Source organism: Lonchura striata, chromosome W, assembly GCF_050655825.1.
Source record: "Lonchura striata isolate lonStrDom1 chromosome W, ASM5065582v1, whole genome shotgun sequence".
Taxonomy (NCBI): Eukaryota; Metazoa; Chordata; class Aves; order Passeriformes; family Estrildidae; genus Lonchura; species Lonchura striata.
In genome coordinates, this window is record NC_140743.1 from 25,401,249 (window position 1) to 25,418,551 (window position 17,303).

Consider the following 17,303-nt stretch of genomic DNA (forward strand, 5'->3'; position numbering starts at 1 on the left):
GGCGCCATTTTCAAAGGGGTACGGGGGTGGCGTGGGTAGGATCTCCGTCCGAGCCACGGCCTCCGTGCCTCTGGCTTCCCCCGCCAGCCTCTGCCAACAGAATCCCGCTCGCCGCTGCACCTCCGGCAGCGGGTCACTGACCGGCGGCGGCGGGACGGATGGGGAAGCCGCGGATTTTTGGGAAGGCTCTGCAGGGGGTTCCGGGCTTCGGCCCGGGGAGGGGGGTGACGCGCCGGGCCCCCCCGGATCCCCGCTACCCGAGCAAATTATTCCCGGGCTTCGGCACCAGATATGTTGCCTTCAGGGGAAGGCAAGGCGACCTGGTTGCAAGGAACAGCACAGCAGCCCAGTCTCCCCTGGGCCACTCGGGCTAACGACACACGCAGGACACCAATGTGGTGGACGGTCGAAAAGCTTTTATTATCTTATCTCATGGGTTTAAATAGTCTTGGGGGACTCTGCTATGTCAGGGGGGGTTGGCAGGGTCTCTAGGGTTAGTCAGGAGTGGAAAACTACTGGGTTAGGTGTGGTTACATTCTTTGGGGTAATGGATAACATGTTGCAGGGTGAGAGGGGGATGGGGTCTTTCTTTCCGTCACATCCCGAAATCTTCCGTTCGCCTGTGCCTATCTACTACATCTTGGCTGAATGCCAAGCACCTGGCCTTTTTTAACCCTTTGCTTTATTTCTGTCTCCTAATGTCTTTTTATTAAACTTTTAAAATTTTACCTGGAAAGTGAACCTCGTTTTTCACATGACATTGCGTGGAAGGACTTTTAAAATATAACTAAAGGCTAAAGAAGATTGAGTGAGTTTTTGGGGGAGAGATCTCCCTCACTCCCAGCACTGAATAAACAAATACCTGCTGTGTAGCTGTCTTGTCAAAAATAGGTTAGAAACGGTTGCAAAATAGTTGATAATTGTTAAGCATGTACTGTTAGCTTGGTTATGGTAAAAGGAGTTAAAATGGTAGTTATAAGAAATACAGTACTCAACTTACCGTATTGCACCTAAGTGCACCACCCCCCAAGTGAAACGAGCCAGCCTGGACAGAACTGTAATGGACCAATCAAGTGCCTTAAACCTTCATGCAAATGAACGGATCCAGACAGAAACCAATGCAGAGGGACAAAAAAACAGGATAAAAAGGGGCATCTGACCCAGTGAATTTATGCTGCTCTGTGAAAAACACCAATCACTTGGTTTCTAAAATTTTTGAAGCTTAATAAAATGGTTGTAAAAATAGTAATACAATTAGAGTAATACAATTTAGAGTTAGGACAATTAGAAGACAATAAAAAGCAAAGAATTACGGACGTCCGGATGGTCTCGGACACTAAGTCACGAAAAGCATGCCTTGTGAACAAAGGAATAACCGTAAAAGCAATAGCCTGTTGCATATTCACATATCTCACACATGATGCATAAATTCCTTGCAAATTAAGAATTTTTATGTTTTTTGTCAACTTCTTCCCCTTAATCCTGGTGGTTCCATAAAGATGGAGAGAAGGTGGAAGAATGTTTGTCTTTTCCGATAAGGAGGTTGCAACTCTTTATGGGCCCCAAGTCACTGTCATCTCTGTGTGAAGAGTTTCTTGATTATCTAATCTCTTGCTTGAGCTAGTAAAAAAATCCTACACCGCAGAATTTCTATTTCAACATTATGTTGTAACCTAAAACTATATTTAACATATTACTTAAGAAAATTAATACAGAATAACTTTCTAACATTACACATATAATATTCATTTTAACATTTGTGAAAAGCCAATCATAAAATATGCATTTTTCACACGCTCCACCTGGAACATTGGGGACATCACTGTCCAAGAAAGAACCCAGTACCAGCGCTGCAGCATTCTTGACAGGACGGCTCCTGCTCAGCCCACAAGCCCCCTTGCTTTAGGCCTTCCTTTTTATTATAATAAATGCGGAAATCATTTTTAGTACTGGGAGTGCGGTCCCGTTTTTAACAGTCTGACTATAGAGTTTTATTTTCTTGCCTAGTTTTGGGCATCAGTAGGTGGTTCAGGAAGGCGGTACCTTCCTTTTACCTCAGCAATGGGGAGTCGGGAGTTTAGAATAAAAGGAGGCTGTGTTCTCTGAAGCCTCGAGAGAGAAACCCCACGGGGGTATGCCCCAGTGGACTCTCCCTTTATTCGAATAAAGTTGCAGGATTCCTCTGTCTCCTTTATGAACACCGGCTTTTCATAGCGTGATTTTCCGCACAAGTGGGAGCCCGGGAGAAGCTGAGGGCAGGGACCAGGGCTGAAAGGCTGGGTGGGGCCGGGCAGCCATTTCACTGCCGTCCTATCACACCCGAGGCCACGGGCCCTAGACTAGGCCACCGTTGCCACCGTGACCGGCCAGTGGCGCCCCGCCCTGCACCGCGCGGCGGGCCCCGCCCCGGCCAATCGGAGGGGTGGTGGCAACGGAGCGAGGTTCCCTTTGTTCAGCCATTTCAGAAGCCCTAGTGGGTTTTGTCACTGAGCTGCGGAGGCAGAGGACTGGCTGCTTCGCTCCCTCGCCACTTCTCTGCCGTCGGGGTCTGGGATGGTGTGGGTAGGTGTTTGGGCTACGAGGGGGGGGTTGGGATGTCCCATCTCCGGCAGCCGCTGCCTGCATGCCTACGGGCGGCAGTCGGGCCGGTTGGGTAGCTGGGCCCGGACCTAGGCTGCTCCCTCTCTTCCCGCTGTCGTTGGAGGGCTATGTCGTCTCGTCCGGATGGATTGGATGGTGGGGGAAGACCGGGCATCCACCCACATCTCCAGCTCCCGCGGCTCCTCCCAGTGCTACAGCTGGTATCGTCCCCGCAGCCTTGCGGTGAAAGTCACCTGGGGAATATAAGAAAGTGTCCATATTTCCTGCCTTTTTTTTTTTTTTTTCTACGGTGTATAGGGTCCCTGCTAACCAGGTCTGCTAGGTGGGTTTCCTTTTTTTTTTTTATTTTTCCTAAGAAATATTAGAAAGGAGTGAAATCTCGGAATTGTTTTGTACTTTTTGTTTGCTTCCTTGGGGAGCTTGTTAATTTAGGTGCTTACGGGAAATAGCTGATGGAACTCGTAAAGCCTTTGTGGAGTGACTGTACAAAAGCCACAAACGCCTTTTGGGGTTGGCATAAATGGTTTGCTCAGTCTTCAAGCTCTTTTTTTCCTTGTTGTGAAGGTAATTCCACTCCCTTGAATTTGCGCTCAGGACCCAAGAGATCTTCCTACTGTGAGGCTTGTTCTGCTATGCATTCTGGCCACCACAGGTTCATAACTTGTTTCCTTGCCTTCTTGGCTGTTTAAGTAGTCCTTAATGTGGTATTTAAATATTAAATATGTAAATCCTTACAACAGCCATTGAACAAAACGTTAATTTGTGAGTAATTAAACAGAAAAAAATAATTGTATGCCCAAGATCATACTAGGAGCCTTTGTTAGAACTGCAAAGTGAGCCTATGTTTCTAATGAAGAATCTCATCTGCGTGTAAAAATAACTGTTTGTGGTCTGTTTCTAAAAGTCCTCACTTTGCATCTGCTGTGTGAACTGTAGTTATTTTGGTATTATATGTGGGAGGATGGAGGAAAGCTGCTCACAGTTGGGAAGAATAGTTTTTATATGATCATTATTACTTTAGAGTGTATTTGTTCAAAATTTTTCTTGAGGAAGAACTTTACTGTGTGGGTGACCGTGTACTGGAACAGATTGCCTGGAGAAATTGTGGAGTCTCCCTCACTGGAGATATTCAAGAACTATCTGGATGCAATCCTGTGCCATGTGCTCTAGGATGACTCTGCTTGAGCAGGGGGGTGGGACTAGATGACCCACTGTGGTCCCTTCCAACCTGATCCATTCTGTGAAAATATCTAGTTAGTTTATACTCAAAGCACTATAATGCAAAGGGATAATTATGATCCTGCAAAAACAGGGTTAAAAAGCAGTTTACTCTGTCTTAAAGGTGAAAGGCTCTGGTTAGAATTAATATTGACTAAGGACCATTTTTACCATTGGATATAGGCAGTAACAGACTTCAGAGACTTCTGAAATTGATATAAATGTAAGCACAACTGATAAATTGAGCTAAGCATGCCTTGTGGCAAGAAGGTAAAAATAACATTAGTAGTGGGTTTAGGAATGTAGACTTATTGGATTATCCAGCATATGTTTTTCTAGTATATTTATTTAGATTGCAGTTTAGGAGTGCTTGTATGCAGATATTCAAGAGAACCAATATATGTGCTTAATTTTAGGTTAGTGTTGTAAATTGGAGCAACACCAGGGACTGAGTTATCTTATAATCAGGTGATAGGTGCACACAGAGCTGTCCAGCAGACTGGCAGATCTGGAATAGAGTTTAATTCTATCAAATTTAATTCCTGTTTCCACTTTGGGCACACCAAGATGCTATAGCTACAAAGGAAAGTGGCAGAAGGCCAAGTATAATCCTCCTTCATAAAAGCTGATATTCAGAATTTGTATGGTCTGAAGATCAGGGCTAAAATGAATACTGAGATTTTATTTTTTAAATGTTTAATTGATAAAGATCTCCTTTTGTAGACTCAGCATTGTCACTGTCATAAAAGTTGGACCACAGGTTTGTGAAACTTCTGCACCAATCAATGCATTGTCAGTATAATTGTGTCAGTGATATGCAACAGGGGGAGGATTTTTCTTTGCTTTTTTTTTTTTTTTTTTTGAAAGGGCTAAGACTGTTTTTACCATTATTTTCATGTGTTAATTATGTTGTAACTTTGAGTAAATTTGACCACAGAAATGAATTTTACTAGTTAATTCAGTTCCAGATTCTTTGAACATTCAAATACATGTAACAGAATATTTTTGTCACCTATTCCACTTCTTTAAATTATTTTATAGTTTGATTTGGATAGCTCAGATAGGTTTTCTATATATTTTGATAGATTTCATATCTATATGATGATTGAAAAAATGAATATGTATTTATGTGTATAATATACAGAAGCTATAAGGGCTCAGGATCAGGCCTGTAATTCATAGTGAAATTTTATTTTAAAAATATTTAATTGGTAGATATATATTTGTGTAGACCCAGTGTTGTTCAGTTTATATATGTGATCTATCATATACATGATAAATCAGTGTACATAATAATCTGTTTATGGATGTGCACATGGAGGCCATGGAATGTGGCATCTTTTAATGCTATAGAAATAAATTTCCAAACATCACTTTTAGCCTTCAGTTTTCCCTTTCCAGACCAGATTACAGAGTGTAACTTAATCAATTAATAAGATCACTGTTAATTTTCTGTGTACTAAATGCTTTGAAATTTTGTTTGTGTATGTGTACATTTTTAGTCAAAATTAACATGTTAAGTAAACGTGGGGTTTTGAGCCTTGAGGATAAAGTTACTGTTAAATTATTCATCTGTTAAATAATATAATTTAATATAACCTTTTCTACAAGCCATTGTGTAATCCCTTAAACATTCAAAATATGCTGCTTATGTAGAAGTTGCCATTAAGGGCATTGATTTAAATAATTGATTGATGCTAAATATAATGGTAGAGGAAAAGGCAAGATAAAATTGTTTTTGGAGAATAGAAAATAGTAGGTAAGTAGGTACAAAGATGCAAGGAAACTCTTACTCTATTAGAAACCAAAAAGGAAATACTTGCAGAAATTATGGTGAGGTAGCACAGACCAGGGTCTTCCAAACCTAGTTAGGAGGTATATGATTATCATTAGTAACTTCTGGCATCCAGAGTCGCATGTATTTCTAACCACACAAAACCAGAATCTCGTCTATGGCTTTTCTGCTCCCAGCTTTCCTACTGGATGTTCTTGTCTTGCAAGCTAGGATTGCAGTCCAATGCTCATACTCACCTTCCCCATCCATTCATACATCTGCAGAAATTTACTCTAATTTTTCACTTCAGCCACATTCTTTCCCCTTGCACATGTCCAAATCCTGAATTTTCACTTCCAGCAAGTACAAAGTGGAACCTTAGTTACCCCTGTGTGTATGCCATCACCCTAATCCTGGTCTTCCTACTTCACCATGTTTTGGCCCTCTTTCTATATCCTGAACTAGAAGTGCAGGTCTGCCTGGAGGTGGTAGAGCTGTTCATTGTTGTTGAATGCAGATGGTGGCTGCGGTAGTTCCTAACTGTGTTTACAGAGCCTTTATAGGACTTAGTAGGTAGTTACTGTGCTGCCTGTATAAAAGCAGTGAGAGCCAGGAGCCATGGCTCAGTTCATCATTGAGCATATCACAAAGCAGACATGAGTGGTAGGTGCACTATAGTTTGGCCACCTTTCTAATAGAGAAAAAAGGAAGGTCAGTAGCAGACAACTGTGGAAAGACAAGAGTAATTCTCATTGGAGAATAAAAAGCACAGGTCTGATTTTTAAACCAAATAAGCTAAATCGATGCAAAAGTCCAAATAGATGCCTTTATTTCAGTCTGCTTCACATCAGCTGAGCTTGAGTCCATTCCTTAAAATAAAAAAAAAACAAACATAAGCCAGCCTTAAATTTAAAGAAATTGTTCCACACAGGATTTTGAAAATTAGAATATAAGGAAGTTTAAGCTAAACTGACATAACTTTCTTGCACAGTCAAGCCCTGAACTATCTGCCTGAAAATCAGGAGGGATTTTACTGCATTCTGTTAGGTGTAATGTAGGCAAGTGGAGTTGACATAAGAGGTGAAAGTTTCAGTTGTTGATTCAGGTCCATAAGCAGTGAAAAAAGAAAGATCAGGTTTGAATGATCCTTTTGAGCACATGGGAACCAATTGCATTAACAAGAACACTCTAATAATGTAATTACGTTCTTCACTCTTTTGTGAGAGACTAGTCAGCACTAGGTTGAAAACACGAGTCTGAACAGACATGCTATTGGAGCTCCATGGAAAAGGAATTAAGGTAGACAAAGTGATGAGAGGAAATAATTGGTTTAAAAAATTATGGTTTTGTGTTTCTCTCTTGCACAGTGCAAATGTGTGTATTTGGGTGTCACATCTTCAAATATCTGTTTATTTAAAAATCCTTTAACCTTTGATATGTAAAAATCCAGTTGGTCATTTGGTCACATTACCAAACATCTTCAGACATCTTCCCTTCCAAAGTCCTCCTTTCTGTAGAAAATACTATAAGAAGTCCTGTATTTCTTGACTAAAAACTGGTGGGTAACGCACTGTAATTTCACATAATGTTTTGCTTCTGGTGAATACCCTATTACAGTTGTTCTCTGAGCCAATGAGTACTTGTAATATATTTTGCAATGTATAATATATCTTTCAGTTTAGCAAGGAAGCATATTTTAGGTTAGGCACTCTCCATTCCAATGATTCTCTTAATTTATTGGTAATTGCACAGAATCAAAATAGCAAACAAAAATTAAATAAAGCACAATTGATGGTATTTTCACAGCTTCCTTCATTTAGAGTGTACATTTCACGACCTGCCTTGTTTTGTTTGCTACTTACGTTTGCAATCCTTTAAAATGTGTATCAGAAAAGATGATACTGAGAAGGGAATTTTGAGACAGAGGAAAATCTTGCATGTAACCACTACTGAGTTCAATCTCTCATTAATAGTTGTACAATGTGTTTCAAAAATGAGACAGCTTTCTTTTAGATAAGAAAAAATTAATATAATATATGAAGTTCCATGCTTTAATAGTTTTCCATTTAAAATTATGGACTTTTATATCTGGACATGAGATTAAAAATTGGCAGGCATTGAGATTACTGCTGTTGCTTGTTTCTTTTATGATATGTAAGAGGGTAAATGGAGCATAGTGAGGCTTTGATAACCTTAGATCCACTGGGGTAGAACTCTCCCTGTTTTTAAAAAATAAGCAAATAAGATAGCAGAGGCTGTGATAGTAAAAGGGTTTAAAATCATGGGGATTTAGGGTTAAAAGGAAAATTAATCTTTGTAGGCCCTGGAAAAATAAATACCTTAAGCATATGAAGACCTAGTACTTGGTAGAACTGCACCTGTGTAGCTAGTACATGATAAGTGATATAATTGTTAGATGTGATGATTGTTTAGTAATTAAATATAATTACTGTTTAATCATAAGAATAATCATGAGAAACTCTGGTCAGGGACCTAAGAAAGATCACGAGAAACTCATGTCAATGTATACAATAGAAGAATATAAGTTTAATAATTAATATGTAAGTTATATAACGATAGAATATAAAATATGTTCAGCTTGAAAGCCATGTCGGAGTCAGATTTGGGTTGGTACCCCTGATTCCCAGAGCTCTTAATAAAAGCACCTGCATATAATCATATCCTGTGATTATGTGTGTTCCGGAACGCTAACATTTTGGCGAACCCAGATTGGGACCCTGCGAGCGCTGTTGAGGACCCTGCGACCCGATCACGCTCCAGCCAGCACCGAGGGATTCTCGGGGAGCCCATCGGCGCCGCGACCCTCCGCCGCTCACAATGTCCCCTGGAGAGAGGTAAGGTGCTTTTAATTTGGTGTGGAACCTGCCGATAAGACACAGCGAAAGCTACGCTCGGTTGTGTTAAAGGAATTCCTGTGGTGTTGCCCAGGCGCCGTCCGTTAGACATCGCGAAAGCGTTGCAGGTTCGGCATTCTGTGGTGTTTTGTGGCTGTAATATGGAAAAGCTTAAAGGTCTCTTGGGCAGCAATGCCCCCATACCACGTTCTTCTCCTTTGGGGTGCTTATTAGCACATTGGAAACAAGGTAATTTTGGGTAAGACTTACATAGGGGTAAATTAATTGATTACTGTAATACATGGTGGCCAGAATATGTTTTGGAAGGTGGTGAAAAATGGCCACCGAATGGAACACTGCAACATAACACTATTTTGCAATTGATGTTGTTTTGTAAACGCGAAGGAAAATGGGATGAGGTTCTGTATATTGATTTGTTTTTCTACTTGCGAGATAAGCCAGAATGGCAGGTTGAATGTGGATTGATGGTAGTTAAGGCATCTACAAGTGATAAGTGTGAGGTTTGTGTGAAGGAGAAACATTGTTTAGAACATTTTGCATTGAAAGAAAGCCTGAATCGGAGGAACGATACAGATGTTGATTTACAGGTAACCCCCACAAGACCAAGAGAACCTAACCCTATCCTGCCTGCCCCTACCCCCACTTCATCACCTGCTTCACCCAATCCTATTTTGTCTAGTCGTATTTCACCCACTCAAACTCTCTCTCGCTATCCTCCTCTTCCACCATCACCTGACCCCTCTTCCCCTGGAGATGATCTAAATTTAACTGTGATGAATAGAAGGGGGGAGGATGAAAGTGAAGGAGATAGCGAGAGTAGAGATGAAAGTGAATCTGCGATACGATACCGGTATCTCATAGGACTCAGAGTCGGTCAAAGCCCGCCCCGGCCTTGGCCAGAAAAGATCTGGGTAGACGGAAGCGGACTGTGATTGCCCCCTTACGACAGGGAACAGGAGCGGAGGGGTTGGTGTTTGTAAAAGTACCTTTTTCCCTTGCAGATTTAGTAATTTGGAAACAATCGACTGGAACTTATAGGGAAAATTCTGATAAAGTGGCAAGAGTGGTAAAAATTATTATGAAAACTCAGAATCCAGATTGAGATGATATACAAGTAATATTAGATACCCTAATGGATTCTACAGAGAAGGAGATGGTACTTAGAGCAGCCAAGGAAAGGGCAAGGGAGGATATCAGAAACAGGCTTGTAATGGGAACCCTAGATGATAATTTTCCAACCGAGGATCCAGGGTGGGATCCTAATGCACCTGGGCATATGCAGAGTCTGAAGAAATATCAGGAGTGGGTCCAGATGGGCATTCAAAATGCTGTACCTAAGACTATAAATTGGTCTAAATTGTATGAGATAAGGCAGGAGAAGAAAGAATCCCCTACTGTGTTTTTGGAAAGGCTTAAGAAAGCAGCAAGAAAATACACAGATCTCCAAATAGATACACCACAAGCAAAGATTCAGCTTGCTCTCATTTTCCTGGGGCAGTCACAGGATGACATTAGGAGAAAACTGCAAAACTAGAAGGGGAAGAATTAAGAAATCTGGACAAATTGCTTGAAGTAGCTTGGAAAGTATACAATAACCAGGAAAAGGAAATAAGTAAAAGACAACAGCAAAACCTCTTGGCAGTAATACAGGGGAAAGGAAACCCAGGCATCGGAGGGAGAGGCAGGGGTGGTCTGGACGGGGGAGGGGAGGTGGACTTGGCAGGGGACATGGGGGAACTGCTGTGCCAAAATTAGGATTTAATCAGTGCGCTTTTTGCCTGCAAGAAGGTCACTGGATGAACGAGTGTCCAAACCGGTTTTACCAAGGCAACCAGCCAAGCCAAGATCAAGATATTGCAAAATTAATGGTGGTGGGACAATACAGTAGCTGTCTAAAAAATAACAAGAAACCTTTCGTGACCATACAGCTAGGTGATAGAGCAGTAAAATTCCTGGTGGATACGGGGGCCACGTATTCTGTACTGAATGATTTGCAAGGACAAATTGGGGACAAACAAACAACAATAGTCAGGGCAACGGGGAAGGAGGAAAATCGGCCATTCCTACAACCCTTAGATCTGTGTTTTGGAAATAAGGTCCTGACGCATGAATTCCTGTATGTGCCTGAGTGTCCAATTCCCCTTTTAGGTAGAGATTTATTGGCAAAACTTGATGCAGTAATAACCTTTGAGAATGGGGATCTTTTAATGAAAGTACATGAATCAAAGACAGGAAAAATTTTAATGATTAAGGAAAAACCAGCTCCCTCTATTCCTAGGGAAGTAGAAGATGCAGCAATTCCTTCAGTATGGGAAACAGATACACCTGGGAAATCTAAATTAGCACAACCAATACATATTGAATTAAAGGAAGGGGCAAAAGCAGTACAGGTTAAACAGTATCCTATAAAACCAGAAGCACGGCAGGGAATAGTAAAAATTATTGATAAATTCTTGAAATACCAAATTTTAGAAGAATGTGAATCAGAATATAATACACCTATATTTCCAGTGAGGAAACCCAATGGTGAGTATAGACTAGTGCAGGATTTGAGAGCAATAAATGAAATAACTAAGGACATTTATCCAGTGGTTGCCAATCCTTACACATTGTTAACATCCGTGAAAGAGACATAAAAATGGTTTACAGTAATTGATCTAAAATATGCCTTTTTCTGCATACCCCTTGACAAGGAAAGTAGGAACCTGTTTACCTTTGAGTGGGAAAATCCAGGAAATGGAAGAAAGACCCAGCTCACCTGGATACGGCTCCCACAAGTATTCAAGAACAGTCCCACCCTATTCAGAAACCAACTGGCAAAGGAGCTGGAGACCTGGACGACAGGAGGGCAAGTACTGAGAGAACAATACCTGCTGCTACAGTATGTTGATGATATACTGATAGCCACAGAAGAGAAAGCAACCTGCATAAAGGTAACAATTGAGATTTTAAATTCACTGGGAATGGTAGGATATAAGGTATCTAAACAAAAAGCACAAATTGCCCAACAGACTGTGATTTACCTGGGATGTGAAATCTCACAAGGGCAACGAAAACAGGGTACTAACCGTATTCAAGCTATTTGTGCCATTCCAGAGCCCCAGAATCTACATGAGCTGCGAGTCTTCCTTGGCATGACAGGGTGGTGCCGCCTGTGGACTATGGACTAATTGCAAAACCCCTGTATGAGGCCCAGAAGACGCAGCCATTTACCTGGGGCAAACCACAGAAGGAGGCTTTCCTCAAACTAAAGGAGGCCTTGACAACTGCTCCTGCATTGGGGTTACCTGATTTGTCCAAAGATTTTCAGCTGTTTGTACATGAAAGGATGCATCTAGCATTGGGAGTCTTAACCCAATGTTTGGGAAGCTGGAAAAGGCCGGTGGGCTACTTTTCCAAACAACTTGACAACATCAGTGCCGGATGGCCTTCATGTCTGCAGGCAGTTGCAGCCACTGCGATCCTGATACAAGAAGCCAGGAAGCTCACCATGGGAAAGCACATAGATCTCTATGTACCACATATGGTAACTACTGTGTTGGACCAGAAGGGGGACCATTTGATCTCCCCGAGTCGAATGATGAAATTCCAGGTAATCTTAACGGAGCAAGATGATGTAACATTAAAAACAACTAACCTTTTGAACCCAGCCTTGTTCCTAGGTACAACATCTGAAGAAAGCCTATTGGAACACGATTGCGTGGAAGTAATAGAACACATCTGTGCGGCTAGAGCAGATCTGAAAGATGTCCCTTTAGAACAGCCAGACTGGGAGTTGTTCACAGATGGAAGCAGTTTCATGGAGAACGGAATCAGAAACGCTGGATATGCGGTAACAACAATCAGTACAGTGGTAGAGGCAAAACATTGCCACCAAATACATTTGCCCAGAAGGCAGAACTGATTGCTTTAACCAGAGCACTAGAATTAAGTGAAGGGAAAAAGGTGAACATATGGACTAATTCAAAATATGATTTTGGAGTAATGCATGTGCATGGGGCCCTATGGAAAGAACGGGGCCTGCTTTCATCTCAAGGGATGCACATTAAACATCAAGATGCAGTTCTGCAGCTGATAGGAGCAGTACAAAAACCTGAACAAGTGGCAATTATGCACTGTAAAGTACATCAATCAGGAAACTCCAAAATTCGTGAGGGAAATCGAAAGGCAGATTGCAGAGCTCGACAGGCTGCTCGAAAGGTGCAAACAAAAATGGCATTGGTCCCTTTAAAACTTAATGTATCTCAATTCAATTTACCTCCACAGCCGAAATATTCAGGAGAAGATGAGAAATTGGGACATTTACTGAATGCACAGAAGAATCCAGAAGGGTGGTATGTAACTGCACATGGACAGATAGTGGTACCCCCTTGGTAATGAGACAGGTTCTACAAATTAAACATAACGAATGTCATTGGGGTGCAGAGGCATTGGTAAAATTTCTAAAATGTTATTTGCTCTCAGTATGAATATTAACAATGGCAAAATCAATAATGTCAAAGTGTGAGATTTGCTTGAAAAATAACCCAGTGGCTAGACGACAGGCACAACTAGGAAGGGTTTGGGTAGGGATAGAACCAGGAGATTATTGGCAGGTAGATTTTGTAGAATTACCAAGAACTCGAGGATACAAATATTTGTTAGTAGGGGTTGATACATTTTCTGGATGGCCAGAAGCCCTTCCCTGTTGCACGAACCAAGCAAAAGAAACAATTAAGTGGTTACTACAAGAAATCATTCCCAGATTCGGGGTGCCTATAGGGATATCATCAGATAGGGGACCCCATTTCATAGCCACGGTGGTAAAAGAAGTGAGTAGGTTGCTGGGAATAACTTGGGACCTCCACACACCATGGAGACACCAGTCAAGTGGACAGGTGGAGAGGATGAATCAGACACTAAAAAGGCAGATCAGTAAAATATGTCAAGAAGCCAAACTGCAGCGGCCACAGGCTTTACCAATAGCATTGCTGCATCCACATCCCAAATGTAACTGCAGATGTAGAATATGACATCAATCAGTTAAAACAAATAGAGCATGAAGTACAAGAAGAGCAGAAAGATTTGACTACGAGCTGGTTAGACAAAGTCTTTAAAGGGTTAGGGTGGAATGTGAGTTCATGGATTAAGTCTATCACTGAGAGTGTAATAATCCTATTAATTGTATTCTTAGTAATTTGGTTAGTCTACAGTGTCCTAAAAGGAGAAATACAGAAGAGGACATCCTGGAACCGGAAAATAATCAAGGCACTGGCACGGAATCCACACCCATCATCCTCTGATCCTCCAGTCCATAACAACGTTCACGTCAATCCTGGATTTGAAGAACATCATGTATAAACTTAGAAACTAAAGACTGTATCAAGTGAAAGTATTTGCGCTTATAGTGAAGTGAAAATACTTTCAAAGGGGGGAAAATGATAGTAAAAGGGTTTTTAAATCATGGGGATTTAGAGTTAAAAGGAAAATTAAGCTTAGTAGGCCCTGGAAAAATAAATACCTTAAGCACATTAAGAACTAGTACTTGCTAGAACTGCACCTGTGTAGCTAGTACATGATAAATGATATAATTGTTAGATGTGATGATTGTTTAGTAATTAAATATAATTACTGTTTAATCATAAGAATAATCATGAGAAACTATGGTTAGGGACCTAAGAAAGATCACGAGAAACTCATGTCAATGTATACAATAGAACAATATAAGTTTAATAATTAATATGTAAGTTATATAATGATAGAATATAAAATACGTTCAGCTTGAAAGCCATGTCGGAGTCAGATTTGGGTTGGTACCCCTGATTCCCAGAGCTCTTAATAAAAGCACCTGCATATAATCATATCCTGTGATTATGTGTGTTCCAGAAGGCTAACCGCTGCATTTTAAGGGTCTTTTGGTAGGTCTTGCTTTGGATAAGCATATTTGTCCTGGCTTAAAGGACAGGTGTCTGCCAAGGAAGGTGAGAACGTCCCTTGGAATGGAAAATGTGACCCCCTTCCCTCTGAATTAATGTGACTTTGAAATTACAGGGCTTTCAGTCAAAGATATGGGAAAACAAATAACAGTTCTTTACTAGTATATATATATATATGTATAACAAGGCAAACAAACGACAATAACAACATCAGCAACAACAAACAGAAAAAAAACAGACCTGACAACAGCCTTCTCTGGGCTGTCAAGTGCTTTTCCCTTTGGTGTAGTTACAGTCACGGCCAGCAGGGGCGATGTTGGCTCCCAGCTTAGCAAAGGAAGTGTGATGATTCCCCCTTGGCTGCAGGGGACACTGTGGCGTGAGCACAGCCTCCTCTCCACATGGGTAATGGTGACTCAGTCAGCGGAAGAGAGAGAGAGAGAAAAGGGGCTTCCTTTTCAAACTCATGGGAGGGGGTGACGGGGGACGGGGACCTGGTCTCAGTGCCCCTCCAGGTTGTGAAATGGACTGTAGCAGGAACTTCGGAGCAGCAGGCTGGTACAGCAGATGCGGGCACACCTGGGGTGGCAAACAAAATGTAGCAGAATCTCCGGAGCTACAGCAAGAGCTGTGGGGGTTAAGTGGACACGGGGTGTTGGGTTAAAGTGTAGCAAGAAACCCAAAGCAGTGGCAGAAAATCAGCAGGGCTGAGGAGTGGCATCTGGGGTCCTGCAAACAGCTGGGAGGCATTGAGACAGTCCTGTGGAGGAGAGAGGGTTCCCAGGTTTTCCCCTGAGGCATCGAGTAGATAGGGAGGGTCCTTTCCAGTGAGATTGGATGTTGATAAGATCCCAGTTCAACAGCCACTCTTATGAGCAAAGCCTTGCTCACAGTAGGAGAAGCAGTAAAAGACAGAGCTCCGCGGTGGCAGCGAATTCTTCCTACAGCAACTGTAGCCTGGCTGTCTCCTCTCTGATCTGAGAACAAGAGAGTGAGGAGCCGAGCCCATGCCCTCACCCCCCAGCCAAAATCTCACAGCATCCCTGCCCCTCCCAAGAGAAAATTCCCCAGCCAAGAGTGAAACCAACTGCACCCCTGCCCCTGCTCCTTCCCCCAGCACATCTCCTCTTCCTCTTAAGTGCTCATTGCCACCATCTCCTAGGCAACAAATGGGAGAAAATTCTCCAATTCCCTGAGAAAAAGAAAAAAAAAAAAGGGAAAAATTGTAACCTCCAACAATATTTCAGGATGTTTCCAAGCTCAGCAGTAATGCAGATTTAATTGGACATAAGGGTTCTTTAAAACTTTCTTTGCCACACTTATTTCTTGAACTTTTGGAGAAACAGAATACCCTTGAAAACAAATAATTATATCCTAAATTATCTGAGGTTATACAAGTTGAGTTTATACTATGATAGAAATTTTAAAATCCGGCCTGTGATTTATTCGTTATTTGAGTTTGTATTTTCACAAAAAACAGATGATACATGGATTTTTACATGTAGGGAAAACAATAATAGAAAATAAAATTTATCAATTTGGCAGCAGTGAGAATTAATTTATATTTTTCATCCAGTTTTCTTGATACTCTTGTTTTATCTAAGGTTTATAGCAGAAAGAATGAAGAGTTAGAATTGAGAGATTTGGTGACAAAGTGATAAATAAGGAAGTGAGATGTTAATTTCAGAAATTGCCCAGTATAGAAGAATTTGATATCTGTGATAAAACATGACATCTATTAGAAGAAATTCTAGAAAATATGCTATAGTATGTGATTTTGGGCCCTGGAACATCCCTTGTAGCATCTTCTGTGCAGATTACAAGAGATACCTCAAGGTCAAAGGAAATTTAACAAAGTAGTCATATACAGTGCAATGTTTTCATTGCAAATTAATCCTTAGGTCCTCCATAAGAGGATATTAATTTAAGGTAATAAAATTCATAACACTGTTGTCACACTTTTGTATAGATGAAGTTACTGCAGCATTGCATCTGGGAAAAGCTGAATGAAAGGAAGCAATTTTATTTATTTTTTTTAACTGGAGTGAAGTCTAACTGTCCTGTTTATACTAGGTAAGTGTATATTAGGGAAAACTGGTTATTATACAGATGTTCTTTGATATTGTGCTAATTTAGTAATGAGTATGTGTGGAACTGAACCCTGCTTTCCTCAGTTACACTTTCAAGTTCAATTTTGAAATTATGAAGAAATACTAAAACTCAGTGTTGGTCTTAACCATGATGAACAACTTTCTTATAATCATGGATTCATTTAAGTTGGAAAAGACCTTTTAAGATGATGAAGTTAAGCTGTAAACTTAATAGTGCTAAGCCTACAACAAAACTGTGACCCTAAGTGTCACATCTTCACATCTTTGAATCCCTCCAGGAGTGGTGACTCCACCACTTTCCTGGACAGCCTGTTCCAATGCTTGATAACCCTTTTTGCTAATATCCAATTGTAGTGGTTTGGGTTCACCAATTTGAGATTTCGCCAATTTTGAGATTTCCCAGGCGGCACACCAATGAGTGTGGTGGGTTTCCGTGCTGGCCAATCACCAGTGCACTCACTTTCTGCTGTGAGGTAGGATTAGGAGAAAGGCAAAGCAGGCTCAAAACTTTAAAATGGTATAAAGAAAAATTTATTAACAGTAACTAAAAGAAAGAGTAATAAAAATCAGAACAAAACTTTCAGAACACTTCTCCTCTCCCCACAACCTTTTCTTCCCACTGACAATGTAAAGAAACAAAACCTAAAATTTCAGTCAGTTTATGTCTTGGTTTGATAAGACAGGTGTCTGCTAAGGAAGGCATGAGCCTCCCCTGAAATGGAAAATGTAAACCCCCTCCCTCTGATTTATTAAAAAAAAAATGGATATTGATCTAGTACTGATATCCAACTGTGATGGACAAAAACTC

At 41.1% G+C, this 17,303-nt stretch overlaps 1 protein-coding gene across 2 annotated transcripts in view; it reads left to right on the forward strand.

The window, feature by feature from the left end:
• The first annotated feature begins 2,444 nt into the window (after positions 1–2,444).
• Positions 2,445–17,303, forward strand: part of LOC146763151 (transportin-1-like) — a 147,944-nt gene continuing 133,085 nt past the window's right edge. The window contains exons 1-2 of one of the 2 annotated variants that reach the window (XM_085571320.1): positions 2,445–2,562; positions 2,899–2,923. The gene's annotated coding sequence lies outside the window, so the exon portion shown is untranslated. The remainder of the gene's footprint in view (positions 2,563–2,898; positions 2,924–17,303) is intronic. The other variant, XM_085571319.1, reaches the window with a different exon arrangement.